The sequence below is a fragment of the Convolutriloba macropyga genome, chromosome 2 (genome assembly GCF_964194025.1).
Source record: "Convolutriloba macropyga chromosome 2, txConMacr16.3, whole genome shotgun sequence".
Classification (NCBI taxonomy): Eukaryota; Metazoa; Xenacoelomorpha; order Acoela; family Convolutidae; genus Convolutriloba; species Convolutriloba macropyga.
In genome coordinates, this window is record NC_134469.1 from 83,191,803 (window position 1) to 83,215,984 (window position 24,182).

The 24,182-nt window shown below is 30.7% G+C and overlaps 1 protein-coding gene across 1 annotated transcript in view; it reads right to left on the reverse strand.

Annotated features, from left to right (window-relative positions):
* The window catches only part of LOC142335520 (uncharacterized), a 54,947-nt gene that overhangs the window by 30,710 nt on the left and 55 nt on the right, over window positions 1–24,182 (reverse strand). The window lies entirely within an intron of this gene.

Genomic DNA, 24,182 nt, shown 5'->3' on the forward strand with positions numbered 1-24,182 from the left:
CAAATTTTTTGGCTAAGTTTTGCCAGCCTGGGTGCATTCTCACCCACGCTGACAAAACTTAACCAAAAAAACTTGATTTGACTTAGAGAAAATCACTTTTTCAGAGGTAAAATTTCTTGTAGGGGTGGTGTTCGAACCCACCACCCTACAATCACTGGGCAACTTACGGCTGTTCCAATATTCACTAGAGAATAACTGGATAGATCCTAAACTCATAGAATATCATAGCATGATTTTTTTAAAAACTCGAAAAACCCTATATGAGACACCTGATGCCTACAACTTGGAAAAAAATTCGAAAATTTTCAAAAATTTTTTCGAAAATTTTTCAAAGTTTTTCAAAGTCCTAATATTGTCTGAAATGGATTTTGCGCTATGAAAGAGCACTCAAAAGTGATTTTTTGTTGACTTCACTTTTTTCACCTAAGTAGTATAGGGGTCGAAACATGTAAAAATTTTGAATTTTTTGAAAAAAATTTTCGAAATTTATCAAAGTCCTAAAATGGTCTGAAATGGATTTTGCACTATGAAAGAGCACTCAAAAGTGATTTTTTTGTTGACTTCATTTGTTCAACCAAGTAGGACCGGAAAAACTCAGTTTCTGAAGTAGTCTGAAATAACTCAAAGAGTAGTCAGAAGCAGTTTTTGTTAACAATACTTTTGCAAATGTTCAGTATGATGTGGAAAGGTTGGCTTTGTTTTTTTTATATACATATGTAACTATGTATATTTTTATCAAAACAAGTACGTATAGTTGCTTGCATGTGTTCAAAATTGTAATTTTTATGTCAGAATGAACAATCGAAAGGAAGGAAAGAATGAAAGTTTTATGTATATAATTATGCGTATTCATGAATATACTGGAAGTATATATGGAAGTGTATATTGGTTTATAAGTAAATATAACTGTGCTTAAGTTTAGTAATATGTTTGTATGAGTATAAGCCTAAATGTATGTTTGTGGGAAGAAATTGTAAATGTGTGTAATTGTCAAGACGTTTTTGTTTTTATGTGTGTATGTTTTTCAATATCTATACAGGGGAATGTATGTACATATGTCTGAATGTGTTTATGTATTTATATGTTTGCAATCAGACGAAGGCGAGAGAGAGGGAGATAAGTCCCTGGAAGGCAATTTAATTGACTTGAAGAATGTTGTTATTTGTCTCCACGATCCAATAATATTATATCTTGTAAACAGATTTTGACCTTCAGCGCTGATAAACTCTGTCCTCTAAACATTGGCAAGCAAAATATCACAACCGAAGACGACAACAATTTTTTGATTTTCTGAGCATGCTTTTTTGAAAATCTGAATTTTCTACAACTAGCTAGCTACCATATTAAAAACTATCAAGATTTTTTACAGAAAAGAAATTGAATTCATGCTCTTTGTCTTTGAATCCTTGGCAAGAAAATGATAAAATGTTGCAACACAGAAGACAAAAACAACTTTTTGATGTTCTGAGCATGCTTTTTTTGAAAACATATTTCCTTACACTTATTCAGCTACCCTTCTAGGATTGAGCAAGATTATTTACAGGAAAAATGTATTTGAGATAAATTGTTGAGAGATAAACAAAGAATTGAGCTAAGTAAAAAGAATCAATTCTGTAAAAAACCGAAAAATTTGATAGAAAAACTATGATACGCAGGAGCCGCTGAACTTTTTAGTTAAATAAAGTAGAATGATAGGAATTCGTCAAGAGCTTGAATCAAACAAATAGTGTAATGATGTACAAGAAGAGTAGTTTCCACTGGAACTGTAAAAATAGCTAAATTTTCAAAAGTTAATCAGCCAATTGATCAATTAAGCAAGAAGAAACACAACCTCTGTATCTGCGGGGGTTGCTGGAAACAGCTTCAGTCAGTAATGTATAAGTCTTGTTTGCGTATTGGGAATAACACTAATGGATAAATCGTGCTGTGACTGAAATCTTAAACGAAAGCGAATCGCTTCTTCAGTAAATGGTTCCAACATACTGAATATACATATACTCAACTATTAAACAGTGGAAGTTAATTACCAGAGCACCTCAAGCCAACAAAAATCGAATGAGTTCATTATTGTTCTTTCTTAAATCAAATTTCCTGTGCATTCAGTAACCCTGTGTTTATATATTGGATTACTTATTGTTCTGTCGACGTTTTAGAATAACATAACCGTAACGATATTTGATAGAGCATCGGAAAAAGTAACATCCAAAGGAATTTGAAATTGAAAGCAGTAGGGTCTATATAACATATTATTGGGTTATGAAGCCTGACGAACATCTCGGAATTGAACATAACACTACTGCTACCTACTACTGCTACTGCCTACTACTACTATCTACAACTACTGTCTACAATTAGTACCAACTACTACTACTACTACTACTACTACTACTACTACTACTACTACTACTACTACTACTACTACTACTACTACTACTACTACTACTACTACTACTACTACTACTACTACTACTGCTGCTGCTACCTACTAGTACTACCTACAACTACAACTAGATACTATTACTAACGACTACAACTACTTATTGGTTCTAAGTTACACTAGTACCTACTACTACATCCTTTTAATACCTTCAATTTTCACCTATTTTTTTCTAACTATCTAAAAGAATGTCTTTCTGTTTTTCTAAAAAATGAAAACATTTCTTATCTCTCGACTCGTTAAGCATAAACAACAGAAGCTTTTATCTATCTCAAATTAATTTGTCCTGACTGACACAGACCCATAGAATATACCCACCAATATTTTCAACAAATCATTAAGTGTTTGAAGTTTTTTCGAAGATATAAAAAACTTTATCGTATACATTAACTCAGTAAATTTCAACTCAATGTTAATTTGTTATTTAACAATTTGAAAATCCATGGTATGATATATCAGGTTGATATTTAACTAATTAAATCAATGTAGGGTTTTACTGTTTCGCGAACCAGTCTGATTTTTAGAGCTTCAAATAAGTTTTATTGCTATGTTCTTTACTTAAAGTACAAATTTTGTATACTTTTTTCCATTATGAGGGATCAGTCATAAACTTAAGTCTTTCTGTTTAAATGCTGTTTTTTTCCGTTCAATGTATGATATCTGATTCCTTTTGCAATTAATTGATAGATAAGAAACGCAAACTTTTTCAAAATTTCGAATATGAAGGATTGTATAGCGTAAACATTGACTGGTTCACAATGGCGTTGCACTATGTCTATTTATAATATCAACTTTATAGAAACAAGCGTCCTTCAAAATTGCCTAGTGTGTACCTTAATGGAAACAAACATTTTACAACGTACCTACATTATCCAAAAAACTTAGGTTATTAAATATTGCAAAATAACTAACATGGAGATATTTTAATTCATGACCACATTAGGTAACAGTTAACACAACTAACTTTGATTTTTTTCCTACCATAAAAACCGTCAACACAGACAGTAGAAATCAGATTAGGCGCTTTGATGCCATCGTCAAACTGACAAGTACATTTCTACATTCTTTTTGTCAATTTGGAAAAGGTTCCAGTGATAAAACCCTGCTATCCATAGTACATTAAGTTCAAAGTTTAAAGTATTCAAAGTTTTTGGAAATTAGTGTTTTACTTTTCTATGTGTTAATAAGTAATCTTGACTTTGTGGACCTCGTTTTGATGGTATCTTACCGAAAGGGTTTCTATGTTTTCAAACGTTTGCTTGTTATGGATGCTATGAAGAGTCGATTTGAGTTCTTTCAACTGAGTTAAAGACAAAAAAACCAGCAAAAACAAATCCTGATTTTAGAGGCAATTAGGTTAATTTGATTTCCAGGTTTTTCAATGCAGTATTTTAATTTTCTCTGAGCTTAAACAATGTGAGAAATATGTAAAAATGTCTCTTAGAAAAAAGTTCCAGTTGGAATTTTACTACTATGTGGTATATAGTTCCAGATGGAATTTCACTACTATCTATAACGATAAATGGTAGAATCATTATGTACAAGAAAAAGTTTTTTTTCACGAGTAATCATATAGCAAAACCTTAACCTTCAATAAAACTTTACTGATCTGCAACTAACGCTAAGAATCAGTGGCCTCACAGGAAGTATGTAAAAAATTTTTTCGTGGAGCTCAAAAAAGGAAACCCCTAACGGAACTGCAAATTTACCAAAGGTAAAGAAAAGAAACGTTTTCCACGTTAAATTTGTTTTTTATTTGAACGACTTAAAGTAAAACAATGCCTAGCTGACATAAAAAAAAGATTTAGACTATGCAAAAAAAGTTTTATAATACTTCTCTGTCAAACAAATAGTAATGAACCAGCTGAATTTTCATTACTACTTTAACGAATTTGTAATTTTAGAACCTCAATGATTTTCCTGGAGGAAACTCATAAGAGAACGGACAACTATTCACTTCTTGCACCTATTGGAAATTTCGTTCTGATACGTTAAATGCTTACTTTTCTTGATACTATAGCTTTATGGATTAACGAAGTTTTGCGTCCGCGTTATTGAATACTTAACTTTTAAAAATTTTATGAATTAATTAAATAACATACTGAAATACTCCATATTGACACATAGGTTCAAAAGCTACTGAGTGAATTCTCTGTGAAAACTAAATGTTCCATGACATACACAAGTTGTTGCACATGTATACAGAAAACACTAGTGAATACTTACGTCTATGGTTCAGGTTGAGCCTTTGAGCAAAACCTGTTTGTTATATACTGACAGAAAACATGAGCAGAGGTTTTCTTATCGTTCTTCAATATAAACCACGTCAATACTAAGCAAAATCAATACTATTGTACAAATAACTTGATATTAAACCTACGACTTAGAACCAGTTGCTATATAACCTAGAAGCAATTGTAGCCATAAAAGACAAACAATAAGGTCAATAGGTGAATTTAAATGAATTTGATTTGTCCTGTTTATTCAATTGCTTTATTTAAGTTAACGTTATACTGGAGCACACTGTGGGTCGAAAAGTATTCCGTAATAAACATTTGCAAGCCTATGTACTCACTCTATTTTTATCTCAACGTTTGCTGCAACACAGTAGAATACATGTATATACGCCTTCTTGATCACAGACAAAAGAATACTTAAGCAAACTAATAAAAGTGCCTTTAGCCGAAAACATTATGCAAGAATTTTGCAAAGCAGACTGAACTTCTCTCACGCACAAATCAATGCTTCTGCTTGATGCCTAGCAGTCAGATCAAAACCTTGAAATGTCAATGATCGAGGTACTTAGGAGAAACTTCAATTCATTACGAATGAAAACCTATAAGAATTAGTCTAACAGGTTTAACAACTGAGGCCTCCTCGAAATGTTATTGGTATTCATTGGAAACTATTTGGCTAATTAGGCTAAAAGAACGAATGCTAACATCCCAGCCAACAGTTTAAATTTACTTTTAACTGAATGACTTGCTTCTCAAAATAACATTTTAGCGTTTTCATTCTTGAGTGGTATTCCATTCAGTTAGTGTATGCCAAAACCCAAACTCAACTGCCGGTTTATAACTTATAATGTATCATATCCTAACGCAATTTGAAGGCTCATTTCAGCGCACAATTGTCTATCAAACTCGATATGAAAACAATATTGCCTTTATACAACGAAGGAAGGACAGTTCAATTTCAAGCTGGACTACCTTCGATCATTGCCTCATACCCAAAAAATTTATTGACTTTGTTACTACATTACCTGATATAACCGAAGAAGAAGACTTTATCAACAACTCAACCTCCTCGGAAACTGAAATAACTTCTCAGCATATACCCAATCCTTTGACTTCTGACATAGGATCACTTCCCATGGACATCAAGAGGATTTTGCGCAGTTACGATTTCGAAAGTATGCCCCTCTTCAAGAGCCATAAAGAACACTTCGCTGCCTTAGAAGATTTGGAAAATCTGTGGAAAAACCTCGAATCATGAAATCAAACGCAGAAATGAAATCAAACTAACCACTATTCACGATAAAATTGATCATTCTACATCATCAACATCCGATGATAACAGAAAGACTGTGATATCTTCCATATTAGAACGATTCCCTAGCCTTCTTGAAGAAAACTCAAAAATTGAAGAAAACTTCCAGACATTTAACACTGAGCCATCGTCTAACAATGCTCTACAAAAGAGGAGCCATCGTGTAGTTCGAGGATGTGTACTTCATAGTGGAAATTTTCGAAAAACAATGAGATTCGATGAAAATGTGAGGTGTTCATGTGACAATAACAACTAGAACTTAAAGTTCTTGTTGATTAAAGCTTATGAACTAGACGTTGGTTTTCAGTATTGAATTGTTTCCATGTATAACCTGTTATTTTGAAACGCTGTGCATTATTAAACTTCCTTGTGTATGCTTATTATCCAAAATTTAGTAGTTGCAAAACCACTCCTTTAAAATACAGTTTGTTGATTCAACACTATCCACGTCAGAGAAACAGGAAACGGTGTTCAGCCTGTTCAAAGGAGTAGAAAGTCAGAAATTTGTAGTAGAGTAGGATCAGCAAACGGTAAATTGCTGTTCTGAAAATGTTGAAACGGATACGCGCAAGAGATTCGACATTATAAACCGCCGCATTTTGTTTTGATTTATGGAGAGCCGAAATCAAAAAGTTGCTGTTAATTACCCTAATTTGTTAGTTGATTACTAAAAAAGCACCTGAGTGGGTTAATTGGTCTCATGTTCGGTTATGATAGTTTCATATCAAGTCCCAAGAGCCGCTGAGACATGGCCATGGTCCGCGATGATTTCCAGATAATTCATTTTCAATTCGCTTTCGGTGTCTATACTAGGAGATACTAAAATTTCATTTCTCAAATACTCACTTATGATTGGTGAAAAATTTATTAGTCTCATTTGAGAAGCCATTTTAATTGGCCATAAAATTTATCTTAAATTATCAACTAATAATTTAAATAAAATGTCGGCTCACTTTTTAGTTGGCTCTTTTCACTTCAGCTCTCTTACAAGTCACCGGTTGAAACAAAAATTCAACTTGAACACTTGATTATTCATGAAGAAAAATACTTATATTGTGAGAAGTTCAGTCTGCTCTGCAAAATTCTTGTATAATATTTTTTGCAAACGGCACTTTTATTAGTTTGCTTAAGTATTCTTTTGTCTGTGATCAAGAAGGCGTATATACATGTATTCTACTGTGTTGCAGCAAACGTTGAGATAAAAATAGAGTGAGTACATAGGCTTGCAAATGTTTATTACGGAATACATTTTGACCCACAGTGTGCTCCAGTATAACGTTAACTTAAATAAAGCAATTGAATAAACAGGACAAATCAAATTCATTTAAATTCACCTATTGACCTTGTTGTTTGTCTTTTATGGCTACAATTGCTTCTAAGGTTGTTTATGGCTACAACTGGTTGTTTATGGCTACAACTGGTTTAATATAGAGTTATTTGTACAATAGTATTGATTTCGCTTAGTATTGACGTGGTTTATATTGAAGAACGATAAAAAACCTTTGCTCACGTTTTCTGTCAGTATATAACAAACACGTTTTGCTCAAAGGCTCAATCTGAACCATAGACGTAAGTATGCACTAGTGTTTTCTGTATACATGTGCAACAACTTGTGTATGTCATGGAACATTTAGTTTTCACAGAATTCACTCAGTAGCTTTTGAACCTATGTGTCAATATGGAGTATTTCAGTATGTTATTTAGGTAATTCATAAAATTTTTAAAAGCTAAGTATTCAATAACGCGGACGCAAAACTTCGTTAATCCATAAAGCTATAGTATCAAGAATAGTAAGCATTTAACGTATCAGAACGAAATTTCCAATAGGTGCAAGAAGTGAATAGTTGTCCGTTCTCTTATGAGTTTCCACCAGGCAAATCATTGAGGTTCTAAAATTACAAATTCGTTAAAGCAGTAATGAAAATTCAGCTGGTTCATTACTATTTGTTTGACAGGGAAGTATTATAAAACTTTTTTGCATAGTCTAAATCTTTTTTTATGTCAGCTAGGCATTGTTTTACTTTAAGTCGTTCAAATAAAAAACAAATTTAATGTGGAAAACGTTTCTTTTCTTTACCTTTGGTAAATTTGCAGTTCCGTTAGGGGTTTCCTTTTTTGAGCGCCACGAAAAAATTTTTTACATACTTCCTGTGAGGCCACTGATTCTTAGCGTTAGTTGCAGATCAGTAAAGCTTTATTGAAGGTTAAGGTTTTGCTATATGATTACTCGTGAAAAAAAACTTTTTCTTGTACATAATGATTCTACCATTTATCGTTATAGATAGTAGTGAAATTCCATCTGGAACTATATACCACATAGTAGAAAAATTCCAACTGGAACTTTTTTCTAAGAGACATTTTTACATATTTCTCACATTGTTTAAGCTCAGAGAAAATTAAAACACTGCATTAAAAAACCTGGAAATCAAATTAGCCTAATTGCCTCTAAAATCAGGATTTGTTTTTTGCTGGCTTTTTTGTCTTTGACTCAGTTGAAAGAACTCAAATCGACTCTTCATAGCATCTATAACAAGCAAACGTTTGAAAACATAGAAACCCTTTCGGTAAGATACCATCAAAACGAGGTACACTGAGCCAAGATTACTTATTAACACATAGAAAAGTAAAACACTAATTTCCAAAAACTTTGAATAATTTAAACTTTGAACTTAATGTACTATGGATAGCAGGGTTTTAACACTGGAACCTTTTCCAAATTGACCAAAAGACTGTAGAAATGTACTTGTCAGTTTGACGATGGCATCAAAGCGCCTAATCTGATTTCTACTGTCTGTGTTGACGGTTTTTATGGTAGGAAAAAAATCAAAGTTAGTTGTGTTAACTGTTACCTAATGTGGTCAGGAATTAAAATATCTCCATGTTAGTTATTTTGCAAAATTTAAAGTTCATTAGCCGAACATTCTTCAGAGAAAACTAATAATTTAAGAAGTTGCACTGACCGCCCTTTTCAAGATCTACTGTTAAAATATGTCAACACTGCTGATTTCGGAAAATCATGAGTTTTTTCTGTTCTTTTCTACAGAAAAATGCAATATCATAGTCTTCAGGAAATCTTGTAGAACTCGTGCAGTAAAGATTACATAACAGACCATGTGAACAGAGTCTATATAATAAACTAAACTATATCAAAAAGCTTAGTAAAAGCAGAAGGTCTCCGTCGCTTTTTTGACACATATATAGCTGTAGTTTAAATAGAATGTGAGAACGTGTTTCAATTGTTTTGTGTTCTCAACTTTATGACACAACTCAACTATTATGACGTAATTATCCCTTGAATACTATTTTTAGATCACAAACTCAAACTCAAACTCATACTTTGACCTCATACTTAAACTCAAACTCATACTTTAAATAGAGCGATAGGCCAAGTTATCACATTTAATTATATTTTGTAATTCCCAGTTACACGGTCACCAATTATTGTGTTTTTAGTACTAAACGTACTCTTTTTTCAAAGTCAATTATCCTTGAATAGTGTTTTTAGATCACAAATTCAGACACAAACTCTAAACTTCAATTTTTATGTAAAACGATTGATCAAGCATCGTCATTTTATTTTACTTGCTTATCGAAATCCATACCGCCTCCGTTTGTTGAGTTTTGAATACTAAAAAACAAGTGTTTTTTTTATTTAAAAAAGTCAAGTTATCCTTGAATACTATTTTTAGATCACAAACACGAACTCGAACTCAATGGTTCAACTTTTAGGTAAAATGATCGGCCATGTTTCACAATTTTTTTATACTTGCTTATCCAAAGTCATACCGACTCCGGTTGTTGAGTTTTGAACACTAATAAAGAAGAATTTTGTTCACTAATAAAGAACTCCACGAAAAGTACTTCTCTTAACCATTTGGTGCCCATTGAGTGTAAGCAGACGTTCAAAACAAACAAAATGTGTTCACCTAAACACCTAAATTTAAGGTTTTTGTTTCAGCTCTCAAACACAACAAGACTGTTTCACTTAATTTTGTTGAGAAACGTTTCATGAGGTTAATTTAATTTTATATTTCATCAGATAAACAATGACCAAATGAAATTCAATAAAATTAGGAAGAAGTTAATATAACAAAAATTGCAAAATCATGTAGCGCTGAACTTTTAATTAATAAAAAGTTCACAATTACAGTCTTAGCTGTGAACACATCCTGAGCCGAAGCTAAGGTTAATATGAAACTCTACTAACACATGTCCCTCTGGCAAGCTATCCCAGCAGTTTTCAGTCTTTACAAATTTTCAAACGTAAAAATTCAGAAAAATTTGTGTATTACCTGACAACTGAAACAACAGGTGACTCTGAATAAACATACGAAAACAACTATATAGAGTAAAACCTAAGTTTTTTGGATAATGTAGGTACGTTGTAAAATGTTTGTTTCCATTAAGGTACACACTAGGCAATTTTGAAGGACGCTTGTTTCTATAAAGTTGATATTATAAATAGACATAGTGCAACGCCATTGTGAACCAGTCAATGTTTACGCTATACAATCCTTCATATTCGAAATTTTGAAAAAGTTTGCGTTTCTTATCTATCAATTAATTGCAAATGGAATCATACATTGAATGGAAAAAAACAGCATTTGAACAAAAAGACTTAATTTTGTGACTGATCCCTCATAATGGAAAAAAGTATACAAAATTTGTACTTTAAAAAAAGAACATAGCAATAAAACTTATTTGAAGCTCTAAAAATCAGACTGGTTCGCGAAACAGTAAAACCCTACATTGATTTAATTAGTTAAATATCAACCTGATATATCATAGCATGGATTTTTAAATTGTTAATTAACAAATTAACATTGAGTTGAAATTTACTGAGTTAATGTATAAGACAAAGTTTTTTATATCTTTGAAAAAACTTCAAACACTTAATGATTTGTTGAAAATATTGGCGGGTATATTCTATGCGTCTGTGTCAGTCAGGACAAATTAATTTGAGATAGATAAAAGCTTCTGTTGTTTATGCTTAACGAGTCAAGAGGTAAGAAATGTTTTCATTTTTTAGAAAAACAGAAACACATTCTTTAAGATAGTTAGAAAAAAATAGGTGAAAATTGAAGGTATTAAAAGGAAGTAGTAGTAGGTACTAGTGTAACTTAGAACCAATAAGTAGTTGCAGTAGTTAGTAATAGTATCTAGTTGTAGTTGTAGCTAGTACTAGTAGGTAGCAGTAGTAGTAGTAGTAGTAGTAGTAGTAGTAGTAGTAGTAGTAGTAGTAGTAGTAGTAGCAGTAGTAGTAGTAGTAGTAGTAGTAGTAGTAGTAGTAGTAGTAGTAGTAGTAGTAGTAGTAGTAGTAGTAGTAGTATTAGTAGTAGTAGTAGTAGTAGTAGTAGTAGTAGTAGTAGTAGTAGTAGTAGTAGTAGTAGTAGTAGTAGTAGTAGTTGGTACTAATTGTAGACAGTAGTTGTAGATAGTAGTAGTAGGCAGTAGCAGTAGTAGGTAGCAGTAGTGTTATGTTCAATTCCGAGATGTTCGTCAGGCTTCATAACCCAATAATATGTTATATAGACTCTGCTGCTTTCAATTTCAAATTCCTTTGGATGTTACTCTTTCCGATGCTCTATCAAATATCGTTACGGTTATGTTATTCTAAAACGTCGACAGAACAATAAGTAATCCAATATATTAACACAGGGTTACTGAATGCACAGGAAATTTGATTTAAGAAAGAAGAATAATGAACTCATTCGATTTTTGTTGGCTTGAGGTGCTCTGGTAATTAACTTCCACTGTTTAATAGTTGAGTATATGTATATTCAGTATGTTGGAACCATTTACTGAAGAAGCGATTCGCTTTCGTTTAAGATTTCAGTCACAGCACGATTTATCCATTAGTGTTATTCCCAATACGCAAACAAGACTTATACACTACTGACTGAAGCTGTTTCCAGCAACCCCCGCAGATACAGAGGTTGTGTTTCTTCTTGCTTAATTGATCAATTGGCTGATTAACTTTTGAAAATTTAGCTATTTTTACAGTTCCAGTGGAAACTACTCTTCTTGTACATCATTACACTATTTGTTTGATTCAAGCTCTTGACGAATTCCTATCATTCTACTTTATTTAACTAACACGTTCAGCTGCTCCTGCATATCATAGTTTTCCCACCAAATTTTTCGGATTTTTACAGAATTTAATCTTTTTACTTAGCTCAATTTATTGTTTATCTCTCAACAATTTATCTCAAACACATTTTTCCTGTAAATAATCTTGCTCAATGCTAGAAGGGTAGCTGAATAAGTGTAAGGAAATATGTTTTCAAAAAAAGCATGCTCAGAACATCAAAAAGTTGTTTTTGTCTTCTGTGTTGCAACATTTTATCATTTTCTTGCCAAGGATTCAAAGACAAAGAGCATGAATTCAATTTCTTTTCTGTAAAAAATCTTGATAGTTTTTAATATGGTAGCTAGCTAGTTGTAGAAAATTCAGATTTTCAAAAAAGCATGCTCAGAAAATCAAAAAATTGTTGTCGTCTTCGGTTGTGATATTTTGCTTGCCAATGTTTAGAGGACAGAGTTTATCAGCGCTGAAGGTCAAAATCTGTTTACAAGATATAATATTATTGGATCGTGGAGACAAATAACAACATTCTTCAAGTCAATTAAATTGCCTTCCAGGGACTTATCTCCCTCTCTCTCGCCTTCGTCTGATTGCAAACATATAAATACATAAACACATTCAGACATATGTACATACATTCCCCTGTATAGATATTGAAAAACATACACACATAAAAACAAAAACGTCTTGACAATTACACACATTTACAATTTCTTCCCACAAACATACATTTAGGCTTATACTCATACAAACATATTACTAAACTTAAGCACAGTTATATTTACTTATAAACCAATATACACTTCCATATATACTTCCAGTATATTCATGAATACGCATAATTATATACATAAAACTTTCATTCTTTCCTTCCTTTCGATTGTTCATTCTGACATAAAAATTACAATTTTGAACACATGCAAGCAACTATACGTACTTGTTTTGATAAAAATATACATAGTTACATATGTATATAAAAAAAACAAAGCCAACCTTTCCACATCATACTGAACATTTGCAAAAGTATTGTTAACAAAAACTGCTTCTGACTACTCTTTGAGTTATTTCAGACTACTTCAGAAACTGAGTTTTTCCGGTCCTACTTGGTTGAACAAATGAAGTCAACAAAAAAATCAGTTTTGAGTGCTCTTTCATAGCGCAAAATCCAATTCAGACCATTTTAGGACTTTTAAAATTTTTTAAAAATTTTTCTCAAAAATTTGAATTTTTTACATGTTTCGACCCCTATAATTCATAGGTGGAAAAAAAGTGAAGTCAACAAAAAATCACTTTTGAGTGCTCTTTCATAGCGCAAAATCCATTTCAGACCATTTTAGGACTTTTAAAATTTTTGAAAAATTTTTCTCAAAAATTTCAATTTTTTACATGTTTGGACCCCTATAATTCATAGGTGAAAAAAAGTGAAGTCAACAAAAAAATCAGTTTTGAGTGCTCTTTCATAGCGCAAAATCCATTTCAGACCATTTCAGGACTTTTAAATTTTTTGAAAAATTTTTCTCAAAAATTTAAATTTTTTACATGTTTCGACCCCTATAATTCATAGGTGAAAAAAAGTGAAGTCAACAAAAAATCACTTTTGAGTGCTCTTTCATAGCGCAAAATCCATTTCAGACCACTTTAGGACTCCAAAAAATTTCGAAAATTTTTTTCAAAAAATTCGAAATTTTTACATGTTTCGACCCCTATACTACTTAGGTGAAAAAAATGAAGTCAACAAAAAATCACTTTTGAGTGCTCTTTCTTAGTGCAAAATCCATTTCAGACAATATTAGGACTTTTAAAATTTTTGAAAAATTTTTCTCAAAAATTTAAATTTTTTACATGTTTCGACCCCTATAATTCATAGGTGAAAAAAAAGTGGAGTCAACAAAAAAATCAGTTTTGAGTGCTCTTTCATAGCGCAAAATCCATTTCAGACCATTTTAGGACTTTTAAAACTTTTGAAAAATTTTTCTCAAAATTTAAGTTTTTTACATGTTTCGACCCCTATAATTCATAGGTGAAAAAAAAGTGAAGTCAACAAAAAAATCAGTTTTGAGTGCTATTTCATAGCGCAAAATCCATTTCAGACCATTTTAGGACTTTTAAAATTTTTGAAAAATTTTTCTCAAAAATTTAAATTTTTTACATGTTTCGACCACTATAATTCATAGGTGAAAAAAAGTGAAGTCAACAAAAAAATCACTTTTGAGTGCTCTTTCATAGCGCAAAATCCATTTCAGACCACTTTAGGACTCCAAAAAATTTCGAAAATTTTTTTCAAAAAATTCGAAATTTTTACATGTTTCGACCCCTATACTACTTAGGTGAAAAAAATGAAGTCAACAAAAAATCACTTTTGAGTGCTCTTTCATAGTGCAAAATCCATTTCAGACAATATTAGGACTTTTAAAATTTTTGAAAAATTTTTCTCAAAAATTTAAATTTTTTACATGTTTCGACCCCTATAATTCATAGGTGAAAAAAAAGTGAAGTCAACAAAAAAATCAGTTTTGAGTGCTCTTTCATAGCGCAAAATCCATTTCAGACCATTTTAGGACTTTTAAAATTTTTGAAAAATTTTTCTCAAAATTTAAATTTTTTACGTTTCGACCCCTATAATTCATAGGTGAAAAAAAAGTGAAGTCAACAAAAAAATCAGTTTTGAGTGCTCTTTCATAGCGCAAAATCCATTTCAGACCATTTTAGGACTTTTAAAATTTTTGAAAAATTTTTCTCAAAAATTTAAATTTTTTACATGTTTCGACCACTATAATTCATAGGTGAAAAAAAGTGAAGTCAACAAAAAATCACTTTTGAGTGCTCTTTCATAGCGCAAAATCCATTTCAGACCACTTTAGGACTCCAAAAAATTTCGAAAATTTTTTTCAAAAAATTCGAAATTTTTACATGTTTCGACCCCTATACTACTTAGGTGAAAAAAATGAAGTCGACAAAAAATCACTTTTGAGTGCTCTTTCATAGTGCAAAATCCATTTCAGACAATATTAGGACTTTTAAAATTTTTGAAAAATTTTTCTCAAAAATTTAAATTTTTTACATGTTTCGACCCCTATAATTCATAGGTGAAAAAAAAGTGGAGTCAACAAAAAAATCAGTTTTGAGTGCTCTTTCATAGCGCAAAATCCATTTCAGACCATTTTAGGACTTTTAAAATTTTTGAAAAATTTTTCTCAAAATTTAAATTTTTTACATGTTTCGACCCCTATAAATCATAGGTGAAAAAAAAGTGAAGTCAACAAAAAAATCAGTTTTGAGTGCTCTTTCATAGCGCAAAATCCATTTCAGACCATTTTAGGACTTTTAAAGTTTTTGAAAAATTTTTCTCAAAAATTTAAATTTTTTACATGTTTCGACCACTATAATTCATAGGTGAAAAAAAAGTGGAGTCAACAAAAAAATCAGTTTTGAGTGCTCTTTCATAGCGCAAAATCCATTTCAGACCATTTTAGGACTTTTAAAATTTTTGAAAAATTTTTCTCAAAATTTAAATTTTTTACATGTTTCGACCCCTATAAATCATAGGTGAAAAAAAAGTGAAGTCAACAAAAAAATCACTTTTGAGTGCTCTTTCATAGCGCAAAATCCATTTCAGACCACTTTAGGACTCCAAAAAATTTCGAAAATTTTTTTCAAAAAATTCGAAATTTTTACATGTTTCGTTCCCTATACTACTTAGGTGAAAAAAATGAAGTCAACAAAAAATCATTTTTGAGTGCTCTTTCATAGTGCACAATCCATTTCAGACCATTTTAGGACTCCCAAAAATTTTTTGATAAAAATATACATAGTTACATATGTATATAAAAAAAACAAAGCCAACCTTTCCACATCATACTGAACATTTGCAAAAGTATTGTTAACAAAAACTGCTTCTGACTACTCTTTGAGTTATTTCAGACTACTTCAGAAACTGAGTTTTTCCGGTCCTACTTGGTTGAACAAATGAAGTCAACAAAAAAATCAGTTTTGAGTGCTCTTTCATAGCGCAAAATCCAATTCAGACCATTTTAGGACTTTTAAAATTTTTTAAAAATTTTTCTCAAAAATTTGAATTTTTTACATGTTTCGACCCCTATAATTCATAGGTGGAAAAAAAGTGAAGTCAACAAAAAATCACTTTTGAGTGCTCTTTCATAGCGCAAAATCCATTTCAGACCATTTTAGGACTTTTAAAATTTTTGAAAAATTTTTCTCAAAAATTTCAATTTTTTACATGTTTGGACCCCTATAATTCATAGGTGAAAAAAAGTGAAGTCAACAAAAAAATCAGTTTTGAGTGCTCTTTCATAGCGCAAAATCCATTTCAGACCATTTCAGGACTTTTAAATTTTTTGAAAAATTTTTCTCAAAAATTTAAATTTTTTACATGTTTCGACCCCTATAATTCATAGGTGAAAAAAAGTGAAGTCAACAAAAAATCACTTTTGAGTGCTCTGTCATAGCGCAAAATCCATTTCAGACCACTTTAGGACTCCAAAAAATTTCGAAAATTTTTTTCAAAAAATTCGAAATTTTTACATGTTTCGACCCCTATACTACTTAGGTGAAAAAAATGAAGTCAACAAAAAATCACTTTTGAGTGCTCTTTCTTAGTGCAAAATCCATTTCAGACAATATTAGGACTTTTAAAATTTTTGAAAAATTTTTCTCAAAAATTTAAATTTTTTACATGTTTCGACCCCTATAATTCATAGGTGAAAAAAAAGTGGAGTCAACAAAAAAATCAGTTTTGAGTGCTCTTTCATAGCGCAAAATCCATTTCAGACCATTTTAGGACTTTTAAAACTTTTGAAAAATTTTTCTCAAAATTTAAATTTTTTACATGTTTCGACCCCTATAATTCATAGGTGAAAAAAAAGTGAAGTCAACAAAAAAATCAGTTTTGAGTGCTCTTTCATAGCGCAAAATCCATTTCAGACCATTTTAGGACTTTTAAAATTTTTGAAAAATTTTTCTCAAAAATTTAAATTTTTTACATGTTTCGACCACTATAATTCATAGGTGAAAAAAAGTGAAGTCAACAAAAAAATCACTTTTGAGTGCTCTTTCATAGCGCAAAATCCATTTCAGACCACTTTAGGACTCCAAAAAATTTCGAAAATTTTTTTCAAAAAATTCGAAATTTTTACATGTTTCGTTCCCTATACTACTTAGGTGAAAAAAATGAAGTCAACAAAAAATCATTTTTGAGTGCTCTTTCATAGTGCACAATCCATTTCAGACCATTTTAGGACTCCCAAAAATTTTTTGATAAAAATATACATAGTTACATATGTATATAAAAAAAACAAAGCCAACCTTTCCACATCATACTGAACATTTGCAAAAGTATTGTTAACAAAAACTGCTTCTGACTACTCTTTGAGTTATTTCAGACTACTTCAGAAACTGAGTTTTTCCGGTCCTACTTGGTTGAACAAATGAAGTCAACAAAAAAATCAGTTTTGAGTGCTCTTTCATAGCGCAAAATCCAATTCAGACCATTTTAGGACTTTTAAAATTTTTTAAAAATTTTTCTCAAAAATTTGAATTTTTTACGTTTCGACCCCTATAATTCATAGGTGGAAAAAAAGTGAAGTCAACAAAAAATCACTTTTGAGTGCTCTTTCATAGCGCAAAATCCATTTCAGACCATTTTAGGACTTTTAAAATTTTTGAAAAATTTTTCTCAAAAATTTCAATTTTTTACATGTTTGGACCCCTATAATTCATAGGTGAAAAAAAGTGAAGTCAACAAAAAAATCAGTTTTGAGTGCTCTTTCATAGCGCAAAATCCATTTCAGACCATTTCAGGACTTTTAAATTTTTTGAAAAATTTTTCTCAAAAATTTAAATTTTTTACATGTTTCGACCCCTATAATTCATAGGTGAAAAAAAGTGAAGTCAACAAAAAATCACTTTTGAGTGCTCTTTCATAGCGCAAAATCCATTTCAGACCACTTTAGGACTCCAAAAAATTTCGAAAATTTTTTTCAAAAAATTCGAAATTTTTACATGTTTCGACCCCTATACTACTTAGGTGAAAAAAATGAAGTCAACAAAAAATCACTTTTGAGTGCTCTTTCTTAGTGCAAAATCCATTTCAGACAATATTAGGACTTTTAAAATTTTTGAAAAATTTTTCTCAAAAATTTAAATTTTTTACATGTTTCGACCCCTATAATTCATAGGTGAAAAAAAAGTGGAGTCAACAAAAAAATCAGTTTTGAGTGCTCTTTCATAGCGCAAAATCCATTTCAGACCATTTTAGGACTTTTAAAACTTTTGAAAAATTTTTCTCAAAATTTAAATTTTTTACATGTTTCGACCCCTATAATTCATAGGTGAAAAAAAAGTGAAGTCAACAAAAAAATCAGTTTTGAGTGCTCTTTCATAGCGCAAAATCCATTTCAGACCATTTTAGGACTTTTAAAATTTTTGAAAAATTTTTCTCAAAAATTTAAATTTTTTACATGTTTCGACCACTATAATTCATAGGTGAAAAAAAGTGAAGTCAACAAAAAAATCACTTTTGAGTGCTCTTTCATAGCGCAAAATCCATTTCAGACCACTTTAGGACTCCAAAAAATTTCGAAAATTTTTTTCAAAAAATTCGAAATTTTTACATGTTTCGACCCCTATACTACTTAGGTGAAAAAAATGAAGTCAACAAAAAATCACTTTTGAGTGCTCTTTCATAGTGCAAAATCCATTTCAGACAATATTAGGACTTTTAAAATTTTTGAAAAATTTTTCTCAAAAATTTAAATTTTTTACATGTTTCGACCCCTATAATTCATAGGTGAAAAAAAAGTGAAGTCAACAAAAAAATCAGTTTTGAGTGCTCTTTCATAGCGCAAAATCCATTTCAGACCATTTTAGGACTTTTAAAATTTTTGAAAAATTTTTCTCAAAATTTAAATTTTTTACATGTTTCGACCCCTATAATTCATAGGTGAAAAAAAAGTGAAGTCAACAAAAAAATCAGTTTTGAGTGCTCTTTCATAGCGCAAAATCCATTTCAGACCATTTTAGGACTTTTAAAATTTTTGAAAAATTTTTCTCAAAAATTTAAATTTTTTACATGTTTCGACCACTATAATTCATAGGTGAAAAAAAGTGAAGTCAACAAAAAATCACTTTTGAGTGCTCTTTCATAGCGCAAAATCCATTTCAGACCATTTTAGGACTCCAAAAAATTTCGAAAATTTTTTTCAAAAAATTCGAAATTTTTACATGTTTCGACCCCTATACTACTTAGGTGAAAAAAATGAAGTCAACAAAAAATCACTTTTGAGTGCTCTTTCGTAGCGCAAAATCCATTTCAGACCACTTTAGGACTCCAAAAAATTTCGAAAATTTTTTTCAAAAAATTCGAAATTTTTACATGTTTCGACCCCTATACTACTTAGGTGAAAAAAATGAAGTCGACAAAAAATCACTTTTGAGTGCTCTTTCATAGTGCAAAATCCATTTCAGACAATATTAGGACTTTTAAAATTTTTGAAAAATTTTTCTCAAAAATTTAAATTTTTTACATGTTTCGACCCCTATAATTCATAGGTGAAAAAAAAGTGGAGTCAACAAAAAAATCAGTTTTGAGTGCTCTTTCATAGCGCAAAATCCATTTCAGACCATTTTAGGACTTTTAAAATTTTTGAAAAATTTTTCTCAAAATTTAAATTTTTTACATGTTTCGACCCCTATAAATCATAGGTGAAAAAAAAGTGAAGTCAACAAAAAAATCAGTTTTGAGTGCTCTTTCATAGCGCAAAATCCATTTCAGACCATTTTAGGACTTTTAAAGTTTTTGAAAAATTTTTCTCAAAAATTTAAATTTTTTACATGTTTCGACCACTATAATTCATAGGTGAAAAAAAAGTGGAGTCAACAAAAAAATCAGTTTTGAGTGCTCTTTCATAGCGCAAAATCCATTTCAGACCATTTTAGGACTTTTAAAATTTTTGAAAAATTTTTCTCAAAATTTAAATTTTTTACATGTTTCGACCCCTATAAATCATAGGTGAAAAAAAAGTGAAGTCAACAAAAAAATCACTTTTGAGTGCTCTTTCATAGCGCAAAATCCATTTCAGACCACTTTAGGACTCCAAAAAATTTCGAAAATTTTTTTCAAAAAATTCGAAATTTTTACATGTTTCGTTCCCTATACTACTTAGGTGAAAAAAATGAAGTCAACAAAAAATCATTTTTGAGTGCTCTTTCATAGTGCACAATCCATTTCAGACCATTTTAGGACTCCCAAAAATTTCGAAAATTTTTTTCAAAAAATTCGAAATTTTTACATGTTTCGACCCCTATACTACTTAGGTGAAAAAAATGAAGTCAACAAAAAATCACTTTTGAGTGCTCTTTCATAGCGCAAAATCCATTTCAGACCACTTTAGGACTCCAAAAAATTTCGAAAATTTTTTTCAAAAAATTCGAAATTTTTACTTGTTTCGACCCCTATACTACTTAGGTGAAAAAAATGAAGTCGACAAAAAATCACTTTTGAGTGCTCTTTCATAGTGCAAAATTCATTTCAGACAATATTAGGACTTTTAAAATTTTTGAAAAATTTTTCTCAAAAATTTAAATTTTTTACATGTTTCGACCCCTATAATTCATAGGTGAAAAAAAAGTGAAGTCAACAAAAAAATCAGTTTTGAGTGCTCTTTCATAGCGCAAAATCCATTTCAGACCATTTTAGGACTTTTAAAATTTTTGAAAAATTTTTCTCAAAAATTTAAATTTTTTACATGTTTCGACCACTATAATTCATAGGTGAAAAAAAGTGAAGTCAACAAAAAAATCACTTTTGAGTGCTCTTTCATAGCGCAAAATCCATTTCAGACCACTTTAGGACTCCAAAAAATTTCGAAAATTTTTTTCAAAAAATTCGAAATTTTTACATGTTTCGACCCCTATACTACTTAGGTGAAAAAAATGAAGTCAACAAAAAATCACTTTTGAGTGCTCTTTCATAGTGCAAAATCCATTTCAGACAATATTAGGACTTTTAAAATTTTTGAAAAATTTTTCTCAAAAATTTAAATTTTTTACATGTTTCGACCCCTATAATTCATAGGTGAAAAAAAAGTGAAGTCAACAAAAAAATCAGTTTTGAGTGCTCTTTCATAGCGCAAAATCCATTTCAGACCATTTTAGGACTTTTAAAATTTTTGAAAAATTTTTCTCAAAATTTAAATTTTTTACATGTTTCGACCCCTATAATTCATAGGTGAAAAAAAGTGAAGTCAACAAAAAAATCAGTTTTGAGTGCTCTTTCATAGCGCAAAATCCATTTCAGACCATTTTAGGACTTTTAAAATTTTTGAAAAATTTTTCTCAAAAATTTAAATTTTTTACATGTTTCGACCACTATAATTCATAGGTGAAAAAAAGTGAAGTCAACAAAAAATCACTTTTGAGTGCTCTTTCATAGCGCAAAATCCATTTCAGACCATTTTAGGACTCCAAAAAATTTCGAAAATTTTTTTCAAAAAATTCGAAATTTTTACATGTTTCGACCCCTATACTACTTAGGTGAAAAAAATGAAGTCAACAAAAAATCACTTTTGAGTGCTCTTTCATAGCGCAAAATCCATTTCAGACAATTTTAGGACTTTGAAAAACTCTGAAAAATTTTCGAAAAATTTTTCAGAGTTTTCCGAGTTTTTAAAAAAATCATGTTATGATATTCTATGAGTTTAGGATCTATTCAGTTATTCTCTAGTGAATATTGGAACAGCCGTAAGTTGCCCATTGATTGTAGGGTGGTGGGTTCGAACACCACCCCTACAAGAAATTTTACCTCTGAAAAAGTGATTTTCTCTAAGTCAAATCAAGTTTTTTTGGTTAAGTTTTGTCAGCGTGGGTGAGAATGCACCCAGGCTGGCAAAACTTAGCCAAAAAATTTGATTTGACATAGAGAAAATCACTTTTTCAGAGGTAAAATTTCTTGTAGGGGGGGTCCGAACCCCCCCCCCCCCCCTACAAGCACTAGGCAACTTACTATACTACTAACATGGCCTAATGAATTCACAATGATAGCATTCTCATAATCATAAATCTTGCTGTATAGATTAAGGTACCTTATTCGCAAAAATAATACAGATTTATCTCCTGATTTTTAATGAAAGTTCACGTTTAGCTTCGTACAGCAATGATCCACGACAAATCCAATGAAAGATAGAACTTTTTTTCGTTTACTATAATCATATGTTATATTGATAATTGGCAAAACACTGGTATCAGATTTAATCTGTATCCGGACAAAAAAGTCCGAGACAAAACAGTCCCAAATTGCAAAATATTCCCAAACAAAATAGTACCAAGAAAACAGACAAAACTGTCCCAAATAAAATACTCTCAAATAAAATTCTGAAGCAATCGTAATTATAACCTGCAAACAATTAACATACATAATCTATGAGTTAAGCCTCCGACCGAATGCATTCTTTTTAACTGATATGAATTACCATTAAAATAAAAATTTGCTTCAAAATACATTATTTGGCAAAACTATGTTGTAATCAGCTTAATATTTGTTCGAAAAAATACAAACATATGATTAATCTAAGGGGTTTCTTCTTTAATTGATATGCATATGTTTTACTCTTTATTTATTTCAAACTATTTTGGGTGTGGGAATGTTTTGTCTGTTCACGACGATCAATCATGACGATTGGTTTCAGCGACTCATTGAAAGTTTTGTAGTCCTGAGTGGATTATGTTTGGATAAATTGTAGGAACTCTGCCAGTATCTTACAAGTTCTTAAATGAAAATGCATCGCCCTGCGATTATTTCTGCCAAAAACTTATATTCATCGAAATTAACCAATGAGTTTTTTTGGCAGATTGATCTTTCTGCGTAAAATAAACTCAAATATTATATCACATCATTATATTTTTTGTCAAATTTTAAAACTTCCAACTAAAACTTGTTATCTTCTATTGTGATGAAGAACCAGACTGATTCGAAAAAAGGTACTACCTGTAGCATAAAGTCATCGGGTGAAAAAACTTAGAATCAAATACCCTGATTGCAAGAAATAAGTTTAAAGTAGGGCAACTGGTAAACAAAGTATAATGCAAATAAACTAGACTTAGAAAATTCTTTTTTTTTCATGTTTGTTTTTAAAATTTTTCTGATAAAAACAAAAGTTGGAATTGAGCAGTCACTTTATCTGGCAGAAATTTACAAACCTGGTTGGTATACACTTCAATAGCTTTCTTTGATTTCTTGCAAAACTGCTATAGTAGGAACGGAAGCATATATATTGATTTGACTACCCGTCTTCACCGAACGGTTATCTTGCAAGATTCCTGGAGAATCGTGCAGGACGACTTATCACATAACCATCCGTCTCGCAAGAGTCGTGCTTGATAGCCATTGATCTTGCAAACTTAAGCATAATTCGGACAAAAGGGCCCCTCATGAGACGAAAATGTTGTCTCTGACCAGTTTGTTCATTATGGCAAGAATTTTGAGCCAATAAAACATCAATTTTGTACATTCTGCAAAAGATAAAAATGAAATAAGTAACCAGAATGTAAATATATTGCTTTGAAAATTTTTTACTGAAGAAAAACTGTAATCAAAAGGTGTTAACAAATAGCAATTATGAAATAATAGAGAGCTATATCAGACAAATTTAATTGAAAAAGGTTATTGTGGAAAAAATATCACCAAAAAAATTAGAAAACCGGTGCATAATTTTTGAGGAGTCGTCGTTTTTGTATTTTTTTAAATTGTCGCAACTTAAGTTTTTTTGTAACAAAATATGTATCTATGGTAATTTTATTTCAAAACGTCTCTTTAAACACATGCATATATATATATATATATATATATATATATATATATATATATATAAAATTTCTGCTCGAAATGATAGATAGCCGTTCTCTAAAAACCGGTGAAGGTTGAGCTGGACCGAAACAAACTTGCGAAAATCAAAAAAGATAACCAAATGTATTTACAAGATCTTAAAAGATAACCATTTTTTGCAAGAATTATGCAGGATAAATATCTTGTCTCGGCTAGTGTATACACTTACCTTTACTCAAAAACGTTATTCAATTTCTAACAAATTTTGAATTGAC